The 23,785-nt window shown below is 36.4% G+C and overlaps 1 protein-coding gene and 1 non-coding gene across 3 annotated transcripts in view; both read right to left on the bottom strand.

Annotated features, from left to right (window-relative positions):
* The window catches only part of GPC6 (glypican 6), a 1,241,421-nt gene that overhangs the window by 722,174 nt on the left and 495,462 nt on the right, over positions 1–23,785 (bottom strand). The gene's annotated exons all lie outside the window — the stretch shown is intronic.
* On the bottom strand, positions 20,353–20,411 carry MIR7342 (microRNA mir-7342). The gene has a single exon (NR_127562.1). It is a non-coding gene; the product is annotated as a microRNA mir-7342 (primary transcript).

Raw genomic sequence — 23,785 nt, 5'->3', positions numbered from 1 at the left:
CTTTACATTTTTTTTCATTATTTCCCTAGACAGTCTTGATCTTTTGTTCTTCCAAATGAATGTTATGTTTTTTCTAATTCAGTAAAAAAGGCTTCTTGGTAGTTCCACGGGTATGGCACTAAATAAGTAAATACATTTGCACACGATTGTCCTTTTTATTATGTAAGTTCATCCTACTCATGAGCAATTAATGTTTTCCCAATTATTTACATCTAGTTTTTATTGTGTGGAAAATGTTTTGTAGTTGTATTCATATAGTTCCTATGTTTGTCGTGGCTGGTAGATTCCTAAGTATTTTATATTGTATAGGGTTATTTTAAATGAAATTTCTTTCTAATTCTTGCTGCTGAGATGTGTTGGAGAAATATAGAATTGCTGATGACTTATGTAAGTTTATTTTGTATCCCACAACTTTGCTGCTAAAGTTGATTATTTTCACTAGCTTTTTACTTGATTCTCTAGGATTCTTTAAGTAGACCATCATGTCATCTGCAAAGAGCGATAGCCTAGTCTCCTCAATGCCTATTTTAATACTTTCATTTTCTTTTACTTCTTTAATTGCTACTGCTAGTGTTTCTAGTACAATGTTAAGTAATAGAGGTAATAATGGGCATCCTTGTTTCACTCCTGATCTTATTGGGAATGCATCTAATTTATCCCGATTGCAGATGACATTTGCTGATGGTATTAGATATACACTGTTTATTATTTTTAGGAAAGGCCCTTCTATTCCTATACTTTCTCGTGTTGTCAAAAGGAATGACCTGTATTTTGTCAAAGGCTTTTTCTGAATCTATTGAGACAATAATGTGATTTTTGTTGGTTTGCTTGTTGATATGTGCCTCTTTGTGTGAGATAGATTATACTATTTATCTTATTCCTTCAAGTTCTTCTTGCTGCCATCTTCTATTCCCCATTCCTTTTTTTTACATATAATCTTATATCATGTATTATCCCAATCTCCAGCTGTGAATGATTCTTCTAATTACTAATATATGGAAAATGTTATTTGTAACTCTCAAAAATTCCATATATTAATATAAACAATCTGATCTCATTAAAGCCTTTAAAGAAGAAAATTTGAATTAAAAAAAAAAACTTTTTTCCCTTCCCCCACTTTTTCTTATTTACTTTTTCATGTTTCTTTTTATTTTGTGTTTGGGTATCAAACTTTCCACCTAGTTCTCATATTTTCTTTACAAATACTTGGAAATCTTCTATTTTCTTGAATGCTCATACTTTCTCCAGGAAGTACATATTCAGTTTTGATAGGTAGGTGACCTTTGGTTGAAGACCCAATTCTCTTGCCTTTATGAGAATAATATTCCAAGCCTTGCAGTCCTTTAGTGTGGAAGCTGTCAGATCTTGTGTAATCCTGACTGATGCTCCTTGATATCTGAATTGTCTCTTTTTTGGCTTGTTATAAAATTTCCTCCTTAGCTTGGAAGCTCTTGAATTTGGCAATTACATTCCCAGGGGTTGTCTTTTGAGAATTTGATGTAGAGGGTATTGTATAACACCCTCTTTCAATGTCTATTTTGCCCCCTTTTTCAAGAACATCAGAGCAGTTTTCATGAATCATTTCTTGTGGTATGATGTCAAGATTTCTGTTTATTTCTGCATTTTCAGATAGACCAATGACTCTCTAATTATCTCTTGAGACCAATTTTCTTGATCTATCATCTTGTCAGTGAGATATTTATGTTTTCTTCTATTTTGTCATTCTTTTGACTTTGCTTTTTTAATTCTTACTGTTTTGCAAGACCATTTGCTTCCAATTTTCTAATTCTGGCTTTTTAAGCACTAGGTTTCCGCTATAATCTTTTGATTTTCCTTTTTGGTTTGATCTATCCTGCTTTTTGTGACTTCCAGTTGTTTCTCCAATTGGGAATTCCTGTCCTTTAAACTATTATTTTCTTTTTGAACCATTTCCCACTTTTCTTGCCAAAATCCTTCCATCTTTTTGATAAGCTCCAATTTAAATTCTTCAAGAGCTCGTGGTCAATTTCCATTTTGGGGGGAAATTTTGGGTGCATTTATTTGTATGTCCTCTGTAGTCTGAATTTTTCCTCCATAAAAATTATCCAGGGTCAATGCCTTCTTGTTTTTCTTGGTGTTAGGAAGTTGTTTCCCTGGGAGTTGTTTCCCATTACAATGGTGGTTTTCCCTTCCCTTTCCAGTAAGAAATCTGAGTGAGGAGGATAGGCGTTCTGTGTATGGATCTAAGGAGCTAGATTTTTGACTGAGGCCACCTCTCCAGTCTCTGCAGCTTCTACTGCTTACTCTCCTTCTCTGTGCTATTTTCACAGGGGGCACCCAAGGTCTGTGCTCTTCAGTGTGCTGGGGTCTCTGGTCTAGCTATTCTCAGGGGTAGGTCTTTGGTGGTCTTAGTCAGCTGCCAAGTTCCTAGAGGTGCTTCCTTCCTCGCTCTAGAGGTACCCCTTGCTCACTAACTGATTCTAGTCACTGGCTCTGACTATGGCTCCTTTGGTTGGGTGGGGGAGGGTTGATCAGCTCATGTTTTGGTGTAAGCTAATTCACCCCCTTATAGTCTGGAAATGCAAAAATCCCACATACCTTCAATGCTGCACCCTATTGTAGAGTCCCTTTATTAATATGAATTTGGAGGGTAGCCTTTTGAGGTAGTCTAGATAGGTAGGTTATAGGATTGAAAATCTGTTACCCTAAAAAAGAACTGCATATTCATACAAGGTGGTGAGAAGAGGATGATTCCTGGGCCTACACTGCCGCCATGTTTACCCAGAAGTCCATAACTATTGAATTATAACTCACTAAAATTAACTAATGCTAGTCATGGAGAAGATGAGTTTTTGATGGTAATTTGAAAGAGAGGAACAAATGTAGTCAGATTAAAAGCAAAGCAAAAATTTTAGAGGAAACAGTTGGTCTGTAAACAATTGTTAAGTAACTGTTGTGTGCCAGGCATTGTAAAGACTTTAGACCTGCCAAAATTAATTGATGTTTCAAGATATTCATTTTGTGAGTTGACCTAGCAACTCAGAACAGTGGATTCCAAAGTGTTTCTGATGAGAGTCAGAGTCAAGATGGAAGCATAGAGGCAGCAAAAGTTCAGATCTCTGAAAACCTTTCCATACCAATTACAAACTAAATGCTCCTAGGGGACTGAAAAGCAAACCTAACAACAAGAGAGAGTCAAGGAACCCTCCTGCTGGACTCAATTCAAAAGGTATGCCCCCGAAAAGCCAGAATTCGAGAACACTCAGGTTTAAGTGGAAGGAAGGTCCCAGGAGCCTTCCCCCACCTAGAGAGCTAAGCCTCCAGTGGCAGCTGGAACCTCTGGGTGGGCAAAGGTGCTGGTCTAGAGGGAGAACTTTGTGAGCAGGGCTGTGCTAGGCTCAGAGCATCAAATACAGGTGGTGGGGAAAGAGCTGGAGAGGGAGTGCAGAGCAGGCAGCCTGGTCACAGTTGAGGAGACCCTTCATATTGCTCCAGCCTTCCAAGAGGTTTTGGTTTCAGGGTACATCCAGGCCTTAATGGACTTAATCCCATCAAAAGTCTTCAGAGCTCAGGGAAGCTCAAGCTCCCACACCCCTCTCTAACAGACTGCACTGAGAGATCTCCTGACAAGGCTCCAAGAGGGGAGCCTGACAGAAAACCCCAAAACGAAAAAAAAAATTGAGGAGCAAGAGCACAGACAACTTCATGGAGCAAAGAAAGGGTAAACATGAGCAAACAAAAGAAAAAGGAAAATAAATTACATTTGTCAGCTTCTATACAAGCAATGAACAAAGAACAAATGGAACAGAGAAGGAGGAGGGCACTCCAAGTAATAAAACAGAAATCCCAGCAAATTGGATACAGGCCTTGGAAGAACTCAAAATACAATTCAAAACACAATTAAGAGAGACTGAAGACAATTGGAAAAAGAACTTAAAAACTAAGAGAAACAGAAAATAGTGTCTTAAAAGCCAAAATCAACCAATTTGAAAATGAAGCAAAGGAGATGAAAGATGAAGCAAAGAAGATGAAACATGAGGCAAAGAAGATGAAAGATGAGGTAATGAAGATGAAAGATGAGGCAAAGGAGATGAGAGATGAGGTAAAGAGAATGAAAGATGACCTCCAAAAAAAATCAGATGAGAAGGTGGATGACCAAAAAGCCAGGGATAAAATTCAGTCTTTTAGAACCAAAATACACCAACTAGAATTAAGTGACCTCACAAGGCAGCAGTACACTATAAAACAAAACCAAAAGAATGAAAAAATTGAGGTAAATATGAAGCATCTCATTCACAAAACAGAAGATTTAGAAAATCGTTCCAGGAGAGACAACTTAAGAATCATTGGTCTACCAGAAGAACATGACAAAAGAAAAAGGCTGGACATCATACTACAGGAAATTATCTAAGAAAATTGCCCCAATATTCTAGAACAAGTGGGAAAAGTGGAGATTGAAAGAATCCACAGGTCATATTCTGTACTTAATCCCCAACTGACAACACCCAGGAATGTTATAGCCAAATTCAAGAACTATCAGACCAAGGAAAAAATATTACAAGATGCCAAGAAGAAGTCATTCAGATACCATGGAACCACAGTGAGGATAATGCTGGATCTGGCTGCATCTACGCTGAAGGACCAAAGTGTGTCTGATGGTAAGGGATATAGGGAGACAGGCTGCATCTTATCTTTATTGCTACATCCAAATCACACAGGGCTTGTCCCCAATATAATGATATTTTATCTTATATGTAATATAATAATGAATACCTTAATCTCCAAAAACATCTCTCCTTCCTTCCCAACTCTCAAGCTTTCCTATTCTCTCCCTACTCCTGATCTAGGTGTCAGCCTAAGACAGTAAAACCAAAACTTACCTAAATACACTTCTACTGATTACTTTGTGATTACTGTGGAACCTTTTTTCCTCCCAGATCATTTCATGCTTGGGACAGGAATCCCCTTTCTACCAAGAGGATAGGAACTGGGCTTAAAGGCAGCAATCAATCAGCACAGAAGAACTCTGCTCCCTCATCATTTTCATTCTGGATATGACAAAGTCAATTGCATAAGACAAGCAGGCATGTATGGACAAGGTGGAAAATAGATAAGACTGCTGGACTTGCAATTAAGGAGACCTGAATTTTAATTCTGCCTCAGCTATTTAACAGCTAGGTGGCTCTGGGCAAGATATTTATCCTCTTGAAGCCTCAAAGTTTGTTCTCTTTTGTGAAACAGAGATAATATAAATCGCACAAGTATAAGTCAAAGATTTGCCATGAAGATTAAATGAGAGAATATATGCAAAGAAAGCACTTTAAAAGCCTTCAAGTACTATATAATGCTAGCTGTTATAATGATTTTTCTCTTTATAATCATTCATCTTCCAAATTTCCCTGTGTATGTAAAGCTGTGTTGTCAAACTCAAAATAGAAACTGGGGTCCACTAAACTGTACACAAAAATGAAGCCCTGCAGTTGGTCCTATGAATTATTTTAGAAAACCACATCTTAACATTACCTATGTTCTATTGCATTTCTATTTACTTTGTTAAGTAGTTTCCAATTATATTTCATTCTTTTTGGGGACACTAGGGAGTATTATGTCTGAGCAGCTGGTTAGGTTGCAGTAAAGGGCACTACCCTTCTCAGAGTCAGGTTTTCATAACCTTCGTGTCATCCAAGACTCCTTAATTTAGCTCACTGCACAGCCATCCATCCAAAAAATTGACAAGTCTTGTAAGTTCTGCCTCCCTCTCTTTGATATCTGTGCCCTTGCCACCATACTTCAGGCCCTAATCCTCCTTTAGCTAGTCTACTTCAACAGCCTCTTAATTGACCTCTGATTTAAGTTTTTCCCCTCTTTGATCCATCCAACAGCAACAACTTCAAATAAAACATGGTATCTCCTCATTCATCATAATAAGGATTCTTTACTCTGCATCTCTGAACTTAATTTTTTAAAATAACTGTAAGTCAGTATAATTGATTTCCTTTGTAATCTACATATTTTATAATGTGATTTGTATTCAAAATTTATATTTCAATCAATCAACTTATCCATTTCTTGAGTTCTTATATGCTAGGCATTGTTATGCCTTAGAGATGTAAATAAATGAGTCCCTGCCTTCAAGGAACTAACATATTACTGTGAAGATACAATTTGTTCACATGCAAGTAAATACAGTATAGATGCAATACAAACACAAAATGAAAGGATATGGGATGTTTCTAATATCTGGAGGACACAGGGAATGCCTGTTGAAGGAGATAGCACTTGAGGTTTCCCTTGAAATAAATTTGGAGGTCTAAAGAGATGGAGGTGAGACAGGGGACCTTTCCAGGCATTGGGGAATTGTCTTGTAAACTTGGGCAAGTGATATCACCTTCAGGTTCCTCATCTCTAAAATTAGGAATGAATGATCTCTAAGGTTCTCTGTAGTTCTAATTCTTTCTGATTCCAGAGCATGTATGTTGAATTGTTGCACTGCTGAACCAGGTCTGTGAAAAGCCTTTGTAATGGACTAACCAGACACTTGAATTTCAAAGGGAAATCACTTCAAAAGGAGTCAGCTTCAGCAGACATCTCCTTTTTGTTCTAGGATGTACAGAGATGCAAAATGCTGATGAAACTGTGTCTATTGTAACCTTGCATAAAGTAGGAAAGTCAAAAGAGCCCAAGTGTCTAGGGGCTTGTAAGAAAAGGAATTGTGGGCTGACTTAAGGTAACAGCCACACACACACACACACACACACACACACACACTCTGCTAATGACCTTCTATGTATCTGGTCCAAGTTGGCATTCTCTCTGCCTGCCCCCCACCCCTGTGGTAAATTACAGAAGCAATCAATATCATAGTAAAACTGTCTGGATCTAGTATATTAGAGTGGCTCTAAATTAATAGTTGCTGCTTATTGATTATCCTATCAGTAAAATGGAGAATTTGGGAAATAACTGACTGCTCAGTTCCAGTCAGTTATTGAGAAATGAAAAGCATAAAGCCCATGGACTAACTGGGCTTCCAATATAAATCTTGTCCAAGGTGCAGTCCATTACTCATAGCTTGTCAGTCCTACCTCAGCTGAAGGATTTATGCAATGTCTGCTTGGCACAGGGGCAATCTACCATAATTACCTCTGCTTCAAGCAGTTTGGGAATAGCACAAATGGTGGGTGACAGTTATGAATCACAATTAGTATGATCGCCAATCATGCACCTCATAAATTGATCTGCCTCTTCTCTGCCTACGAGCACCTCTATTCTTGACTTTTAACAACAAAAAAAATGCAAATATCCATTGACAGCTTGTTGGGACAGTTTTATAGTTGGGTAACATTTTTATAGTCTTATCCCCCCCCCCATTTTGGGCCTTAAAAGTGACAATTAAGTAACGCATATCTATGTTTTAGCACTTCTTAACAATCTGTAAATTCCTGTTCTTACAGAAGACCCCTATTGACTTCTTTATGTCCATGGCCTTCAGGTTCTCAGGTTCCAGGATCTATGTTTTGTGAAAGTAGCAAACTTAGTCAGATTTCATGTTCCCTGAAACCTTGCTTTTACAATGACCTTAGGTCAAGAAGCATTGAACAACTCAAATCATCCATGGGAAGGGAAAACATGGGGAAAGCATTTATTAAGATCTGACTATACAAAGTGCTTTGCAAATATCATCCCATTGCATAACATTCGGTAACACTGAAGGCCTCAATAGGAATCATATTTCCAAGGCCTTCAGTAAAAGATAAGAAACCCAAAGAAAAATGGAGAAACATAAGAACGTGCTGTTTATATGTCTGCTTCATCAGGGAAAAACAAAACAAAACAAAACAAAAACCTGAAGATTGTTTCTTCAGTTAACTGTTTTGTCAAAAGGTGAAGGGGTATTGGAAAGAGAAAGCTGGGTTTAAATTAGATGGAAAACAACTGAGGAAAATAAGTCTAAAAAACTAAAACTTTGGAGTTACTCTATAGAGCTACCTATATTAATGAGTTAGCCTTGTTACCCACTCAAAAATGTTACACAATTAAGCAATAATACCAAAATTATATTTTTTATTACTAGAATTAGGTCTCTTTTACACCACACAATCCATGAACCTTTTAAATAAAGTTGTCTATACTATAGGCTGATTCTCTTTTGAATTTTAACGGAAGACAAAAAAAAATAACAAAACTGAGGTTAAAGAAAATAGAACACCAGTTCATAAAGTTTAAAAGAACAATTTTCTTATGTCAAAAAGTAATATGCTTTATGTGCCTAACAAAGAAGAATTCTAAGCTGTAATAGTAATCACTGTTGACAGAGAGACAATCTTTTGTCTTTAAAATGATCAAATCATAAGTGAAGCAGCTCTCAAGAACAATAGCAACAATTTACATTCTTTAGTGCTTTTTGTTCTAATGATGTTCATGGTACTTGACAAAATTTAAAAGGCACTGTGCAATTTCTCCTCCAAATGAGTGCTCCTGGAGAAGCAAAAGCACCTGAATGCACATAAGATTGGAAATAAGGTAGATTGCTATTGGAGATTTCAATGTGCATCTGGATATGTATATGTATGTGTATATGCACATAAAGTATTCGTGCATTAAATATACATGCATATGTAAGAATGAATGTATTTATTATATATGCCGCAACAGATTAAATAATAGAGCTTGAATGAACTCTGGCTTTCAAGACATCCTGCACATAACTAAAAAATGCAACGTTTATTAATTTATTTCATTGGTGCATAACACTAGTGAGTGTTCTTAATGGAAAACAATGTGCCTTCTTCAATGACAAGCCGCTGGTTAAGTAGCATGCCCCCACAAATGAGTACAATAAAAGTAGAAAAAGGAAAGTTTAGATATTTGAAGGATGTTGGAAAAACAACACTTTTAAATATATTTTTTATTTGATCATTTCCAAGCATTATTCGTTAAAGACATAGATCATTTTCTTTTCCTCCCCCCCCCCACCCCCCATAGCCGACGCGTAAGTCCACTGGGCATTAGATGTTTTCTTGATTTGAACCCATTGCTTTGTTGATAGTATTTGCATTAGAGTGTTCATTTAAAGTCTATCCTCTGTCATGTCCCCTCAACCTCTGTAAAAAACAACACTTTTAAAAGAAACTATTGGTTTATCAATCCATCCATCCATTTCTCTATAGCAAACATGAAGGGATTCTGGGGCACCAGAAACATATGCAAACCTAGAAGAGGCTTAAAGTTCCTCACTCCTAAGCAATTCTACCTTGCTAGTCTTCCAATCTCCTTTTAACAATTCAGAAGCCTTTTCAAACCATTTCCCATTCTTAGAAAGGACAACAATAATTTCCCATTGCTGGGGAACAAGTCAGCTGATCACATCAATATTGGCTCCTTAATTTCAAAGTTCTCCTAGTGGATTGGACTAGATGACCTCTGCGGTTCCTTCTATCTCTAAAAAGACGATCTTGTGAGTTTCCCTCGTTCTGTGACATCTGAACTTCCCTACTGTCCTGTCCTGGACCTGGAATGTCCAAGTTCTGCCAGTTCATTAAGTGAAGCAACATTCTGATTGTCTTTTTCTTTGTGATGGATATTATTATCATGTCAGGATAAACTTTTTCACATGATTCCTGTCCTCTAGCCTTTAAAAAAAAAAGATCTTTCCTTCATGTTTTGGCTAAGATAAATATACTTATTCAACCTTAATTCACCTTAGAATTCACGTACCCTTTAACCAGTAAGTTCCTAAAGTCATCAGTCAGTAGATATGGTTCTAGTTCTTCTGTGAGCCATAGCCTCCCAACCTAGAAATCACTATCCAATGCCCTAGTCTCATAAGGATTGACCATGCTTGTTTTTAGAAAGTGATCTGGCTTTGTCTATCAATAATTGAAAATAAATATCTGAATTGAAAATAGCAGGTCAAAGAAATATATACATGAATGAAGTTCAGGCTAAAAGGGATCTATCACATTGTACAAGACATTTTTGTTCATTTACTTTTAAAATTCTGCAAAAGACATTTTGATATGGCTAAGAATACAAGACAGGATTGGAAAGATTGTTAATTTTATAGCACAAAAGTAAAATCTTTTACATGAATGAAAGTTATATATTGCTTAAACTCTCTGACTATATACTTATTTTTCTAAATTAATAGCACATTAGACATTATAATAATGATTACTGAGAATAGCAGTCACAGCATTATCAACATTTAAAGAAATATAATTAATTATTCAAGTTTATTGGAATGCACAGTTTTAGACTTTAGTTAAATACAAAAATGAGAATCACTTCAAAAGATAAAAGAGTTTTGACACAAAAAGACAATTTCAAAAGAGTAGTTTAAAAATAGTCTACTCAATATCATTCACTCTAATCAACTCTAACTCAACAAACCATATAAAGACAAAAGTCTTAACATTTTATTTTAATATTTTAACAAAATTAAGTGTTGCATTAATCTTAATATTTAAAATTATTTTTTAAACTGGAAGAAATATGCACATGCCATAATTATAGAGATGGAAGTCATTTTATGAAATATAACTTTTCATAATATTGTGTCCAAAAGTGAAAGAAAAGAAACAAATTGAGAAAAACATTTGAAGTAAATACATTAGATCTTTATCTAACATCCAGAATTTGCAATAAAACAATTTATATCTCCAATGTGATAATTATCAAAGGGCATGAAGTGAAAATGTATAACGTAAAAAATAAAAATTGGTAAAAATTACTTTAAAAGATGACCAAATTCTCTAGCTACCAGAGAAAGTAAAATCTGGGCAACCTTAAGACTCAACTTCATGAGAGTAGCAATAAAAGCAAAACCATTGATTTAATAGGTACTCTGTATTGTCAAAACTATGGGGAAAAAAGCACTACAATAACTGTGGAATTTGCGATCATCTGAAACATTTCAGAAAATAATATGGCATTGTGTAATGAGTAATAGAATTCTCCATATATCTGTATCCACTGTACCCATCTCTTGTTGAGATTCCAAAGGCAAAATAGCACAATAAAAAAGACTTGTCTTTGAAAAAGACTTTCAAAGTGTTTCTGTTCATATAATTTTATAGGCAAAATTAGAAAAACTATAGAGAGCCAATGATAATCACCTGGCAAAATGTATTACAATAAATTGATGGAACAAAACATTTTGGTTGCTTAAAATGAAAAAAGAAATGGTGTAGAGAAATATATTAAGTCCTATACATGCAAGGTGATATAGAGTAAAATTTATTTTTTATTTTATTTTTTTAAATTTTATTTAGTCAATTTATAATATTTTTCCTTAGTTACAAGATTCATGTTCTTTTCTTCTCCTCCCCCAAACCCCGCCCATAGCCAACTCGAAATTCCACTGGGTTTTATATGTGTCTTTGACCAAAATCTATTTCCATACTGTTATGTTTGCACTAAGATGTTCATTTAGAGTCTATATCCCCAATCATATCCCCTCCACCCATGTATTCAAGCAGTTGTTTTTCTTCGGTGTTTTTACTCCCACAGTGTTTCCTCTGGATGTGGATAGTAGTTTTTCTTGAAGGTTCCTCTGAGTTGTTCAGGGTCACTGCACTGCCACTAATGGAGAAGTCCATTATATTCAATTGTACCACAGTGTATTAGTCTCTGTGTACAATGTTCTCCTGGTTCTGCTCCTCTCACTCTGAATCACTTCCTGGAGGTTGTTCCAGTCTCCCTGGAATTCCTCCACTTTATTATTCCTTTTAGCACAATAGTATTCCATCACCAACATATACCACAATTTGTTCAGCCATTCCCCAATTGAAGGGCATCCCCCTCATTTTCCAATTTTTTGTCACCACAAAGAGCGCAGCTATGGATGTTTAGAGTAATATTTATAAAACTAGACCTAATTAAAAGTCAGGGAAAGAAAAAGGAAGAGGAAGAAAAGAAAAAAATGATGGATAATGACAGATTCTTAATGAGAATACAGCAACAAAAGGACCTCTCTTGTACACTGTACTTGCTTTAAAACAGGATAGGAATTTGAGAATATTTTCTCCCTTTTTTATAAGTTGTCATTCTTATCATTTAAAAAGTATTTTTTAAGAGTCAACTTGACTCAGCACTTTCCTTCCACATTTTTCATTCTGGAATTTAGAGGGCAAGACTTTATTTTGAACAGGATGGCATTTTTCTGCTTAAAAAAGAAGAAATAAAATCTAGCTCTAGATTTCTTTCTGTTAAAAGCACTCACATTGAGGTCAGAAGAAGTGGTGAAAGTGCTCTCTCAAGGTCTTTCTGAAGAACTTTAGTGTTAATTGTGAGATTTGGGAGACATTGGCACAGGGACACCTAGATTGGTATGTGCACATCAAAGAAATTACTGTGCTTCATGGGTAAAGCAGATTCTCAGGAGCACAAATACAATGTAATATGGGCACATAGAGAGATATCATGATTCTGAATGTTCCAATGAACTCTTTGTGCCCAGTCTCTAATAAAGTCTTCTAAAATGATACTGGACTGATCAGTCAGCATCAAATACACGGTACCCTCTCCCAACTTTATTATGTAATTGGTTTTCTTGGAGTATTAAGGACAAACCAGAACAACAACGGGCCAAGCACTGTGCTAGGTACCACTGACACAAAGAAATGTCATCATTACTAGAGATAAAAATGTGTATTCATGAATGCCTATGTGCTTGAGCCATAATTGTGTTTTAATAAAGACTAAAATAAACCTTAGAAGCTTTTGGGAGATACATTTTCCTTATTACTTCAAGCTAAAATATGCCCTTAGAGTGACTTTCCTTCTCTTTTCCCTCTATTGTTAACTATCCTACAGCAATGCTACCTTTCCCTCCCTCCCCAACACCTAGTTACAAATAGAAACATAAATTCAGACTAATCTCCTAGATAGTTTATTACAGCTATAATTGCTATACCTAAAAAAAAAACCATGCAATGAGAACAGATTAGTAATCATAGACATAGCTGTGAAATCCAGTATATACCACACCAGCTGATAAAATCAGATGGAGTGTCTGGGTTCTCTGTAGGGAGTAACCAAAATGTGCAAACATAATATTTAAATAAGCATGGTAACTGGGATTTGACTTTTAAAAAATCACACAATTTTAAAGTATAAAGGAAATTTAGGAGATTACCTAAGCTTAGCTTCTCTGATTGTTTTCCTGTTTTTCACCTAAATAATTGAGGGAGTTACGACGAAACTGCTCGGCTCAGCCTAGAAAATTCTATCAAGTAGTCTGGTACTGTGGGAATTTTCAAAGAATTATTGACTCAAAGAATGGTGAGCAGTTAGGGTTGAACTGGTTAGCCTGTGAGGTCCTTATCACCTCCCTGGTTCTATCATTCTTTGAAAATTCCCATGGTGTCAGACTGAGAAGCAGTAGGACACTGTCAGTTCTCTCACTTTTTAGATAAAGAATAGACAAACATTTCCAGAGAAGGGAATAGCTGTGCTTTTCATTTTTTCTCCTTACCAAATAAAGATTGTTTTCCTGTTGCCTATTTTCTAGTTCTAGTATTTTGAGCTCTGGGTAAAGGTTGGTATCTGGGGGCTTTGGGCATCAAGGGCAGATCAACAGGAAAATGGAAGAGGTGGCAGACAACAGTCAGTTTATTTGAAATGAAAAGCTCTCTATGGGGCTCCCTTAAAGATCTATGGTATTGCTGCTTTCCTTGAGCAGAAACAGATCTAAGGGATGACATACTGGCTAAGTGGGAGGCAGGATCCAAATTATTATCAGAAAGGAGAAACCTTCAATTAAACTTAGACATTAAATTTAGTTCATTACTGCTTGGTACTATCATATTGCTAAATAAGCCCAAGCAATGAAAACACACCAATTAAGTGAGCTTTGGTGAAAATACTGATCTGTTTGACTGTGTACTTCCCTTTTGTATCACTAGGTGGACAGATGCTTGGTTTTGTTCTCTTTTTGTTTCTTATTTCTTCGTCTTAGTTCAATGAATTTTGGTACTAAGATGGACAGTTCCAAGCCTTGAAGGCCACTTCCTGAGTATGAGCATTTCATCGGTTCCAGGTCTTTTGACCAGAGCTGATTAACTGATTAATAACTAATTAACTAATAATTAATAATAACTAATAATTAACTGATTAATAATACAACTGCTTAATGCTATTTTGGAACAGATGACCACCAACAAGATGAATGAAAGCACTGATTTGGTATGCCAGAAAAAATCTCTACAAAGAGTGAGGCTATACAGAGCCATGATAGAAAGTAAAGTATGTAGTTAGCAGTCTAACAAAATGTTTACTTTTTACATGAGCTTTAAGTAGTAACTTTCAAAATAACAAAATAACAAAAATTATTACTGCTATTTATTTATTTCTACACCCTTGAGAGTCTTTTGTGCCTAGTATTTTACTTTTGTATAGGAAATAAATAAACTATCTCATATCTGGTTTATATTTTACATTAGATATCATTATTCTAACCTTTTGGGGAGATCCTGATATAAGCCCAAACCTAAGTTAGGAATAAATCGTCTCCAGGCTGCCATGAGTGTAGATAGAACAAGTAAAAGTATGTGAGAAAAGGGAGACACATCACTCTTTAGAAACCAGACTTCCCTAGAACTGAACTGAGTCTAGCCAGCACCTGGGGAGTATATGATAGAGGAGCTCCTTAGTGGAAAGAGATGAGAACAGCTCCCTAAGTCCTTTGGGGTCTCAGATATTCCACTATGATACATATACATTAACCAGGCTTCAAACAATAGTTGTGTATTTTTATGTTTACACCTATACAAATACAGAGAAGCAATATTGTAGAAATGGAGCAAGAGTGTCAGGACCCAGGACCAAGAGCTTTAATGTCCATTCAGGGAATAATTTGAAAGGTTTTTTCTTGTTTTGCTAATTAGTGGCATCAGTCATTGTAGAAACAGCCTACCTAATGGACAAAAGAGTAATAAAGATATTAAAGAAGAAATTTCAGATTCTAAAGAATAAATGGACGACATTTTCATATATAATGTTAATTCAGGGAAGGAAACTGAATTTGGAATAAGGTCTGTGGTGTTATATTTGGCTTTCTTTGGAAGTTTTTTTTTTTTACTACAGGAGGTTTTATTTACCATAGAAAATTATTAATTAACAAATTAGCATGCATAACTAAAATTATATTGTCTTCTTATTGCATACCCTCTAAAACAAAAGGATCAGATGTCACCTTGTTAAGTCCTAGTACATTTAGAAAGACTGTGAAACTTGAAAAAAGAGGAGAAAAAAGGTATCTATTTCTTAGTATTTCTTAAACACTTTGCAGATGGAGAATAAAATTCTGCACATACTACAATAAAGTGATTAACCCAATAAGGGGGAAAATCCCCTAAAAACCTAAGTCATGCCCTGTATTGCTGCCCACACATTTTGGCTTCTGTTTGTTAAACAAAATCTACCTGCTTATACTTGAAGACTTGTGGTATTTTAGATGGAATAAATATAAATGACTAAAACTCAGTTTTTTCCCCAAAACAGTTGCTTGAAAATTTCGAATTAGAAACAATGAGTAGAAGTTACAGGGGAATCAATTTTAGTTTTTGAAATTATGGGAAGAAAAGTAGTGATTGGAAGATACCAGAAGGCAAATTTTAAACCAAATTGTAAAATAAAAATGTTTTAGCATTGAGAGATTTAAAACTGGAATAGGCAGCCTTTCATGTTTCTGTCATTTGGCATGTTCAAGGAAAGGTATGTTTTTGAAAAACCATCAGGGATAACATGAAAGGGACAAGAGGAGGCTGGAGTAAAGTCTTCTAAAGTCTTCCTAAAGGCCTCCTATGTCTTGGTTCCTCTCTCCAAATCTATCTGAGTAGATATTATTAAAATATAAATCTTACTACATTCACTTTCCCAGGAGAGAATCCCTCAGGAAGTAGAATTAAGCACAATTTCCTCAACCTTGTATTTGAAGCCTTCCATGATTTGGTTCCTTTACCTGCTTCTCCTTTAAGCTCTCTCTAGTCAAATAATCCTACTAGTTGTTTCTAGTACATGGCATTCCATTTTCCATCCGTGGGATTTTAGGAAGGTTTTCCCTCATTCTTGTAATTGTCTGCTTCCTCCTCTCTGTCTAGGATAATTTCTAGTTCCCTCCAAGGAACAATGGCTAAGGTTCAGCCTCTTCCATGGGGCCTTTTTAGATGAATCCAGTTATAAATACTCTCTTTCTTGTATTAGAAGACCTAACACTCCTCATTAGAGACCAGGTCAGGTCTGAATTGTGTCCTTGGTCCTTGTGTAAGTCTGGGTAGATAGAGCCCTTAAGGGACAAAGAATGCTGATATTTGAATCTACATTTCACTGTGCATATTGTATCACCCTCTCCCCCAGGAGAAAGGAAGCTTCTAGAGGACAGAATATATTTTGTTTTGTTTTTCTTTTCATCTCCAGAATGAAGCTCCAGTCTCTGAACATAGTGCATAATGAATAATTTAATAATAATAATAATAATAATAAATGCTTGTACTTATTTTTACAACTTGTTTCTTTCTAGCTTTTGAAAAACTTTGTTTCTCAGTTACATCTCCTAGAACAGGACATATGCAATGTGTTTTCTGTTACTGTATATTTTCCCAGGTATACAACAGAAATGCAAAAACAATTTCAGAAAAGCTGGAATCAACTAGACTTTCACATAGTAGTAGCTTCATTTACAGAAGAAAAGAAACTATCCTAGCCCAAACTGTGAAGGAAGTGAAATTTGTCTTCTGAATCTCAACTTTCCAACTCTTTCACTTTCCCCATTACTCAACTGACTCCTTCTTCCATAAATTATAGGCACTTTCATTTTTACTGACCATACCCCAAACCCTTTCAATATCAAAACATTACTTTAGAAATGTCATTCACCATAAGGGATAAGTGATTGATATATTCCAGTGCTCTCCTGACCAAGATAGTGTTTGCTCTTGTTTTAGAATTTCAGGCAATAGTCACTGAATGAAAGCAGAATTTAGGAGAAAATTAGAGTGTTTTCAGACTTCTTGAAATCATACAACAGAAGGAGAGATATATTTCACTGATAGGGATGATCTATCTTTTGAGAAATGGTTTTGAAGCTCCCCAAGTTCTATTATATGAGGCAATGGGGACATCTGATCTCTGTGAAAACCCAGTGCAGCCTATGAATGTCCAATGTTATTTTTTATTATAGCCAAGGAAGCAAGGAGCAGGCTTCTCTAACTAAGAACATCTCACTCCAAGTAAGACAAATACCTTCAGATCATTTTTATACAATAGCACATATCCTGGATCTACTCTCCTAATTCCCACTGACACTGGCAAGTCGGGTCCCCAAAGGTCCACTTTTTCTCTCCTGTCAGGATCCCAGGGGTATTCTTGAAAGGTTTGGGAATTGTTTTGTAGAATATCATTCATGAGCCCCCATAAGTGTGTCTCCCTCATTAAGTATTAATTGAAAGCAATAAGATAGGTAGACTTAAATAGCTTTAATAAAATAGTATTTTCTAACTAATAATACTTGGTACAAAAAATTCCATCTGAATATATATATATATATATATATATATATATATATATATGACAGTTAGGTGGCACTGTGGATAGAGCACCAGGTTTGGAATAGGAGGTCTTGGGTTCAAATCTGACCTCAGATACCTCCTAGTTTTATGACCTGGGCTAGTCACTTATCTCCTATTACCTAGTCCTTACTCCTTTTCTGTCTTAGAACTGAAGGCAACTGAAGGTAAAGGTTAAAAGTAAATAAAAGTCTGTGAAACTCTTCCATGAGTATATATAGAGTCAGAGGACACTAGGCTCAAGTATAGCACTCATATGTGACGAAAAAAGGGTAAATCTCTGTGTTGCTGAAAGTTTTTAAATTTTATTCATGGGATATCCATGAAGTTATACTTAAATATGGAGCAGTTTTCTGCTGGAATCCTTATAGGTTCTGGATCCACCTTTCCTCAATGTGATTCATTTGTGCTGTTATCAATCACTGATGTCTTGGGGATGCTGCTTGGATACCAGTGAGAAGCCCAAATTCTCTAATATTCTGAATTTTAAAGACCATAAAGATCAGAAGAAGAAAAATGCATACTCTCTTCAGGCAACTAATTGGACTGTTCTCCTCCAGATTGCAAGATGATCAAATTCTAGATTATGAACACACCTGCTATTTTATATAAAACTCACACAAAGTGATCAAGTTTCTCTAGAGAATTTCAATACAATTCCTTCCTTACCTGGTTGAAATATCTTCAAATGATTGATTCAGTGAAGATAACTAGTCTTCAATCCAGAACTAAGTGACCTTCAATGTTACCATAGGATTATAGCAGGAAGGGACCTCCCAGGGCAAAACATTCTCAATCACTCAATTTACCCAGAAAGAAAATGAGGTGACACATGTGAAATGATTTGTCCAATGCCACATAATTAGTGGCAGAGGGAGGATTCAAACTCAAGTACCAAGACTAGTTAAGTGATTTTCACAATATCAAAGGGCAACAAAGCTAATCTCTTTTAGTTGCCTATATTGATTTTATTGCATCAAATTTGGCAATTTACATAAAAGGAACTTCAAGTAGGCTTGCTCTAGTTGCTGCTGGGAAGGTCTGATACGTATATAACTTGCTACTTTCTTGAACCAATCTTGAACAACATGAAATCAGAGATGGTAGAAAACAGGGATGCAGTGAAAAGAACAATGGATTTAGAGTTAGATCAGTGAGGTATTAATTTTATCTCTGCGATTTCATTAAAGTAGAACCTGGATTAAGTTATTTTGTCTTTATCAAGCTTATTTTCATCATCTGCAGTGTAATTAGGTTCCTCTATTGTGCAGGGAACCATGGCATTTTTTTTGGGGGGGGGTAACAAAGGTAAATACAAAACAACAACTCCTGACTTCAAGGGGCTTACATTTTATTGGGGGAGTGAAAGAACATAAAGGAGCTTCTATAACAACATCTATAAAATGAAGGAGATGGACCAAATAATCTCTGATATTCCTTCCAAGTTTAGAAATCCAATTAAAGTAAGTGAATTATTGCTCTATTTATTTATTTTACTTATTTGCTCAGTTCAGTTTCTTTGTTATTTTAAAATCAAAATGGAACTGTGTTTAAGGTCTTTCCACACTTCCTCCTGCCCGGTATCATTACTGCTTCTGGTATTATAATTACCTGCTGATCCTGACTCTAAATGTAGTGCAAAATAGCATTCCTTAACATTTTAAAGGAAATGATGCCCTTTGACAGCTCTTGTTCTCCATGTCCCCTGCAACTCAGCCATATGTAGCACTTTCTCCCAGGGGGATTAAGTGATCAATTATTCATCTTTTAGTTGTGTGAGTTATTTAAATTCTAATGCAAAGGGGGAAATGGAAGAATTGTGTCTATTCTGCAGCATACCATGGTAGATGTCAGTGAGTATGGACATTACACAGGTAATGAAGCAAATACCCAACTTTTTCTACTACCAAAACGCTAATCTGGAGCAAAATCTCCAGGTGAAGATGTATCCTAGAATGCACTCCACATATCTACAGCATGAATAATTATGTTTTGCAAACTAAAGGCATAGACAATTAATTAGCAAGGTGGTAGACAGATTGTTCCATGAGGAAAAAAAAAAGAGAAAACTGGAGGCATCTTGTCTTGTGCATGACTATTCCCCTGCGCACCTCTGTGATTTCACTCATCCAGGGACACCAGGGAGAAGACCCCTCTTCTAGTACAGAGCGGCATCTTTTCTTCACCTTATATACTCTGATACAATTCCCTGGACAAGTGGCCAGGGTCACCTAGTAAGTCCATACCAGGGGCCAGACTTTGAGTCCAAGCTGAGCTCTCCATCCTGAAGCCAAGCTGTTGAGAGTTTATCCAAAGAAAATTGTCTTAAAATGTAGGCAGTTTAAAACTGGGCTTCCCTAAGCATCCACCCTGTTAAGGAAAGAATGAGGCAGTCACAGAGCTCTTAGTCTCCTCATCCTTCTCTTTCTTTCACTATGTGTTCAGCCTCCTTGAATTCCTGGTATATCGAAGCATATCCGACTTAATGTAGTGTTGCAAGGGATCACCATCACTGTGAAGCTCTGGCTGGGCACAGCTTCATTCTAATGGTGTGTCTTGCTGTGTGTGCATGCGTGTGTGCGTGAGTGTGTGTATGTGTGTGTGATTGAGCAATGGCAGCATGCATGGTACAGCGGTGCCATGATGAAATGGTCAGTTGCTCCACAGGCTGGGGTGACCTGTGTGCCAGCAATCAGGGATGAGGCACCATCCTCAGGGAGTGGAATGCCCTCTCTTCCTTACTTCAATCACGATGACACGGAGTCGAAGGGAAGTGGCTTTCCAGAGGAGAGAATATTAAATACTAGATAACCTGCCTCCTCACTTGTGAGGCATTTCTTAAGCACTCCACACAAGGGGAGAGGCAGGTTATCTAGGATTTGTTTACGCCTCTACATTCAGAGCCGGCATGAAAGAGAGTCTAAAAAGGAAAGACTGTCCAACACTGGCGGCGGAGCTGACAATTTAAAGTTAATGTTGTACAACCTGCTGTATTCATCTAATCATTAATTCACAAACCTCAGCAGTGGGTGTGACAGCTCCAGTGCCCACAGGCCCTGTCATGCTTCAGCACTACCCCAGTAATTGTCTCCCGATAAAAGACATGCCAGCTGGCCCATAACTGTCATGGCCATCACTGGGGATGAGTCGAGCCTGTAGGTCTACAGGTCCTATGGGGATGACAGGAGAGAGAACATGCATCTAGAACTGCTCACCAAAACTGACGGGTGCCCTTTCAAGCCTACAAGTCGACGACAGAGGGACCTGTTCCGCTACCCCATCTTTGGTGCCCGTCTTCAAACCTTTCCCCAAGAATATCAATTAGATAAAGTGGCAGATTCTGAAATTCCTCTGAAGAGCAAATTGCAGTAGAGCTTGAGAAAATCGGTTGTGACGTCTCTGTTGCAATGATTCTAATTTATAAATGCTGTACTGGATTTTTTTTTAAATGTAAAAGACACAGAAGAACAACGGCTCATCACCCATGTGAGGGGCACACCATTTGCCTGACACGAAAATGGAAAACTTCTTAGCCTTTATTTGTATAAAGGGAGCCTTGCTGAGATTTTGAACATGGCATGGTCTAATACATTGTATGAAGTGCATACTGCAGATGAACATTAGTCGGTTCTGGGGGGAAAAAGGAAAACAGCCTAAACAAACAAAAATAGCCAGCAGCTCCATACTCTATTTTGTAAAAAGGCTTATTTACTATACAAATGACCTTGCAAAGTCTTCTGGTCAAAGGATGGATTGAAAACCAAAACCTACACGTGCTTTATCCACAGTTTTGTTTTTAATTTTTTAAAATGACTGGAATAGAAATCACTAAAGTATGAGAGAACCTCCATTTGTTGGACTGATGCAGAGCTTTACATCTAGAGATATGCTTTTCAGAATCAAAGACTTCTTCTGATTAATGCTGTATCAGAGATATCGACACCATAGGAATGGAAACAGTGACAATCCTTATAGAACACATTCAAAACATACTAGCCAATTCTCTGGAAACCATCATGATTAATGGATGTATATTAACAGGGAAGAGCAGAATGGGAAAAGGTAAAGAAGGACTAGAAAGACAAGGATGTGGGAGTCTGTGTAAATCTTCCCATTACTGGTGTGCTGGTTTATGTCCAAAGGAAGAAAGTAGGCACTATATCTTACAGAAAAATATTAATCAAGGAACATTTTGTTCTTGCTTGAGACAGATACATATATTAAAACTGAAAATATATATATATATATCAAATAATGATATCTTTATAGATAAACATGAAAATTTAGTGATAGATTTATCTTAGGATCTCTGAGTTTAAAGGTTAATTCATTCACTATAGCAGAGTAGAGATGCCATTGGATTGAGGTCTGCTACTTATTGTCTGTGAAGCAAAAGAGAAGTCATTCTACCATTCTCACCCTTGCTTCCCTTAGGTGTAAAAGAGGGGTTAGAGAGGCTGCATTGTGAAGTCAATAGAAAGCTAGTCTTGAAGTCAGGAAGTGCTGGGTTCAGTTTTTGCCTCTGATATATTAGTATTTATACCCCTTAGTAAGTAAGTAGCCTACTTAGAAACCTAAACAACTCTAAGACTGGCAGATTAAGTGTAGACCTGTTTGGTAGATGAATTTCCTTAAGCCATACCAATAAAATTACTATTCTTATCCAAAAAAAAGAGGAGGAAGGGAGGGAATCGGGTTAGCTTCTAAGATTCCTGTCATGCATCCCCTTGGTATATGCCAGATAAAGTGCTGGGCCAGAGTCTGGTAGACCTGAGTTCATATTTTGCCTCAGACATGACCCTAGGCAAGTCACATAACCTCTATCTCAGTTTCCTCAACTGAAAAATGAAGATAACAATAGCTAGCAGGGATGTTGTGATAATATTTATAGTGTTTAGCAGTTTCTGGCCCATAGTAGGTACTTAAAAATCCTTCCTTTCTTGTTTTTCTTCCTTCCTTCTTTCCTTCCTTTCTTTCCTTCTCCCCTTTTCATACTCTAAAACAAAATACCAGATATCAATTTCTTGGAAGAGATGGCCACCTGCTCTGCACCATATCTTCACCATATCTTCATCTTCTTTCTGACCAGTTTTTGCCTTGCTTATGTCCCACCACCTCCCTTTCAAACTCTCTAAAAATAGTAATCAAAACCACTACTATTGAATTTGTAAATGGATGACTATTTTTATGCTCTCTATCTCTCAGACTTTCCAAACTATAACTCTCCAACCTGGCCACCTATTCTCTATGTGTATGGTCTTAACCATTACAACATAAATGTCATGAGCGTGGGGATTGTCTATGGTTTGAGTATTTGTATCCCCATATTTTGTCACTTAGTATGCACTTAATAAATTATTTTTTCATTCATTCATTCTTCTTTCTTCCAGAAAATTGCTTTTATTAGGGAGGGTTGCTTTTATTAGGGAGAAGGATATCTTTCTGCCTTCTGATTTATAGCCCTCACTTTATAAATATTTATTAAACTGAGTCTCTGCTTTGCTAAGCATAAAAGTTTACTCACAGTATTCGAGAATATGAGAAAACACCACTTTGAACATTGGGTGGTAAGGGACAGAAGAAGTCAGTCAGGCAAAGAAGGAATGGGAAGAAATATTATGATACATTTTCTTCTAGCTCTATTTTAAAGACCAAGGATAGTAGTAAGTTGGGTTTGTTTTAATCTAGATCATTTCATATCTGTAGGCTATAATGGAGTATTTCCCACTGTCATTTGCAGTGCCTTTTAAAATGTGAACCTTTTCCCTGCTGCTTCAGTTACAATACACTGAGAAAATAATCTGCTGAAATGCAAAATCTCAATAACTGTAAAATCTTTTTTTTTTGTTATGGAATAGCAATCCCCTAAGAAATTTGTCATACTCAAGGCAATGATATAGTAACATTTACAAAATTAAAGAGTTCCTATCTTCTTATACATAAGTTTAACTCCTTTAAACTTTTTTTGTTAAGTGGAAGTATTTTTTTTCATCAAACTGTTTGGAGCTAAAATTAAATGGAACAAAGAGCAATAATAGAGTACCTCAGCCATTTTCCAGGCTGATAACTAAGTGAAAGCTTTTGAAAGTACAGACCCAATTCATTTATTCTCAATTCATAGCCACAATCCATTCCTTCAAACTAACAACTCTGAACTGAAGGAGTTTAATTTTTTCTTTGATATCTCATTTTAAGTTTGAGAGAGGAGGCAATTAACAAGTCTATTTCTTCAAAGCGAAAAA

This window comes from Monodelphis domestica, chromosome 8 (genome assembly GCF_027887165.1).
Source record: "Monodelphis domestica isolate mMonDom1 chromosome 8, mMonDom1.pri, whole genome shotgun sequence".
Classification (NCBI taxonomy): Eukaryota; Metazoa; Chordata; class Mammalia; order Didelphimorphia; family Didelphidae; genus Monodelphis; species Monodelphis domestica.
The sequence above is the reverse complement of the archived record's forward strand: the minus strand, read 5'-3'. Positions and strand labels throughout refer to the sequence as shown.